The following is a 3164-nucleotide window of genomic DNA, read 5'->3' as shown; positions in this document are numbered from 1 at the left end:
AGGTTCATGCTCAAGGCACTAGAACAAAACATTGAGCAATACTTTGCATATATGACAAATAGGGGCTAGAGGATACCTCAAGATTTTGATGTTTACCAAATTATCCAAAAGAGAGAACCAAGTGAAACTAAGACCTTAAAAAGAAAGTCCAAGACATACAAAATCAAGTTATGCACATGCAAATTGAAAAGAAAAAACCTAAGACCTCATTTGTTGAGACCATATGTTCTCTTCCCTTTGATAAAAGTATTTACATGATGCCATTCTTGATGGATATGGAGCTTCCAAAATATGATAAATACGATGAAAATAGTGACCACCATGATCATGTAAGACGATTTTATGTACTTAGTATAGACTTAGTGCAAGAAGACACATACCTCATGTGGTTATTTCCATGAAGTTTAAATGAACAAGCTATGAAATGGTTTACTAATATTTTCCCACCTCTCAAATCTTTTGATGACCTTGTGTAACAATTTATTCAATGCCATTCTTACAACATACAACATCCCATCACCATGCTAGATCTATGCAATATTAAGAAAAAAAAAAAGGGGAATCCTTTGTTACCTATTTACAAAGGTGGAGAAGATTACATGCTAGATATCTATGACAAATCCATGAAAATTAGAATATTGATATACTTGTTAATACTCTCATTCTTGAGCTATACTATGACCTTAGAAAAGAAGTGCTCACTATATTCAATGACATGATTGAGAGTGCTTATTGCATTGAGTATGTTGCAATTAAGAAGGGTGACATAATGGTAAAAAAAGACATGAATGGTAGTGGTAATGGGAAGGATAACAAAAAGTCTTGGAATAAAAACAAATGTGTTATCAATGATGGGGTGATGGATATTCCTAAGACAAAAGAACCCAGTTTTCACTTGGCTAATGCTATTCTCATCACTAAGAAACAAGAGGAAACAAGATCTAATGACTCTGACAAATATCAAACATATGAAAAACCCAAGTTCACAAAGTCCTCTAGGATTAGGCATAGCATTACCCCATTGGTGGATTCATATGATGTGATCTTGAAGACATTACTTTCTAACAAGCTCACAATGATGTCTAAAAACTTGAGATCCTATGGCCCACTACAAAACCCTTTTAGTGAAGATATGGTCACTTTTGCAATTATCATAGGAAAATGGGTCATAATATAGATAATTGGCTCAAGATTAAAAATGTAATACAAGGTCTCATTGATGGGGGAAAGGTTGTCACTAATGGGTTGGTTAAGAACTCCAATTGTAAAGCGTTCAAAGATCATATCCCACATCATGAACAAGGAGAATCCTCAAAAGAAAAAAAGAAGTGTATTCATGCTAATATCAATTACACATATACCAACACCTATAATGTCATAGACATGCTTGATCCTATTGATAAGAGTATCTACATGATGAGGCCCAAATTTGATGCAGAGCCTAACTATGACATGAATGATGAAAGGCCTAAGGTAGTCTTGAGGAATCGTGACCCCTCTCATCATTTTGATAGCAATAGACCCAGGGTTACACTTAGGGTAGAAAATCTCTCTTCTTCTCATAGTGAGATGCTAATTTTTTTTTTCTAGGGGATAGTACAAGGTTGTCCTTAAAGTGGCAGATAATCCTAAACTAGATTCATCCTTTAAGAAAACTACCACTTATGTTATATCAAATTATGATCTTGTGAGTTAGTTTTAACAAAACCCCACTCAAATATCTATCTTTGAGCTACTAGAGTTGTCTCCTTTGTACAAGGAGATCTTAGAAAAGTCCTTATGTGTAGCTAGTGCTCCTACAAATATTGACATAGATAAGTTCAAAGCTATGGTGAACCATATATCGTCACCATATTATCTTATGTTTTATGATGAAGATGAAAAATCCCTTAGTCACCCACATAATCTCATGCTACACATTGAGGTCCAAATCTATCATACCCAAGTCAAGTGAGTATTGATAAACAATGGTTTAGGGTTGAACATTGTTTCTTTTAGTACACAAATCACTATAAAATAGTATCATGAGGTTGAGTGTTCTTCCAAATTTCTCATTGTGCTACCTATTTGAATTGGTCTTGTGGAGAAGGATATGTTGTTTCAAGTCCTCAACATTCTGCTTGCATACAACCTTGTGCTAGGGAGATCATGGATACATGATATGCAAGTTGTACCATTAACCTTTTATTAATGTATAAAACTCCCTTTAAATGGTACTAAAGTGGTCATCCTAGGGGATAATTCTATTTCCATCAACATGCTTATTGCTATCGAATTTCTAGTTTTGAACAATAGACCTACTAATGATGCTAGATATTCACTTTCTGCATGTAAAAAGCAATTAAAGATGATGAGAATCGTATGGGGGAATATATTTTAGACTCTCTTGCTACATTACTAGTTTCCCTATGATCTTATGACAAACCATGTGCTTACATGAAGCCCACCTCCTCACATATGACCATTTATGGTATATTTGTACAATCCTTGGTTCAATTAGAAGGGGAAAAAGAAGATCAAGCTATTAGGGATTGGATATATAGGGAGGAAGATCTAGTTGATGAGGTTTTTCTTGATACACCTATTTATCCCAAGAGATATGGTAAAGATTATAAGTTTCTTTAGAAGATGGGTTACCCTGGACATGACCCTTTGATCAATATTAAGCATGCCCTTGTTGAACCTACGAGTCATTCTAATGATTGCAAGAGTAAGGGCACAATTGGTTTAGGCTATGGAGTTGAGAGTGATCTTCCCTTGTATAATAAAGAACCTCCTACAAGTAGTGATTATGATGATGAGGTTCAACCCTTAGTTACTATTACTCTAAGGGATGATTTCATTACATCTACCTCTATCCTTTGGGGAGAAGATGGGTTTCTTAATGATCACACTCCTGAGGCTTCCACTCTAAGCAACTTGAATTTGATGAGTCTAACACCAAATATCTTAATAAGGAGAGAGATAGAATAAATATTTCTTATCGTGTGGATCATAATCAAAGCACTAATTCAAATGAATATGAGTGGCAATCTCATTATAATACATCTTGTGAAGTAGGAATAGATGTGGTACATACTTATACTAACCAAACTAACATAGTTAAAAATTATTTTGTAGGGTTTGATGAGTTAGATGCTCAACTTTCTTTAGTGGATCATGTT

The sequence above is a fragment of the Cupressus sempervirens genome, chromosome 10 (genome assembly GCF_028749045.1).
Source record: "Cupressus sempervirens isolate cs-2001-9-10 chromosome 10, ASM2874904v1, whole genome shotgun sequence".
NCBI lineage: Eukaryota > Viridiplantae > Streptophyta > Pinopsida > Cupressales > Cupressaceae > Cupressus > Cupressus sempervirens.
The sequence above is the reverse complement of the archived record's forward strand: the minus strand, read 5'-3'. Positions refer to the sequence as shown.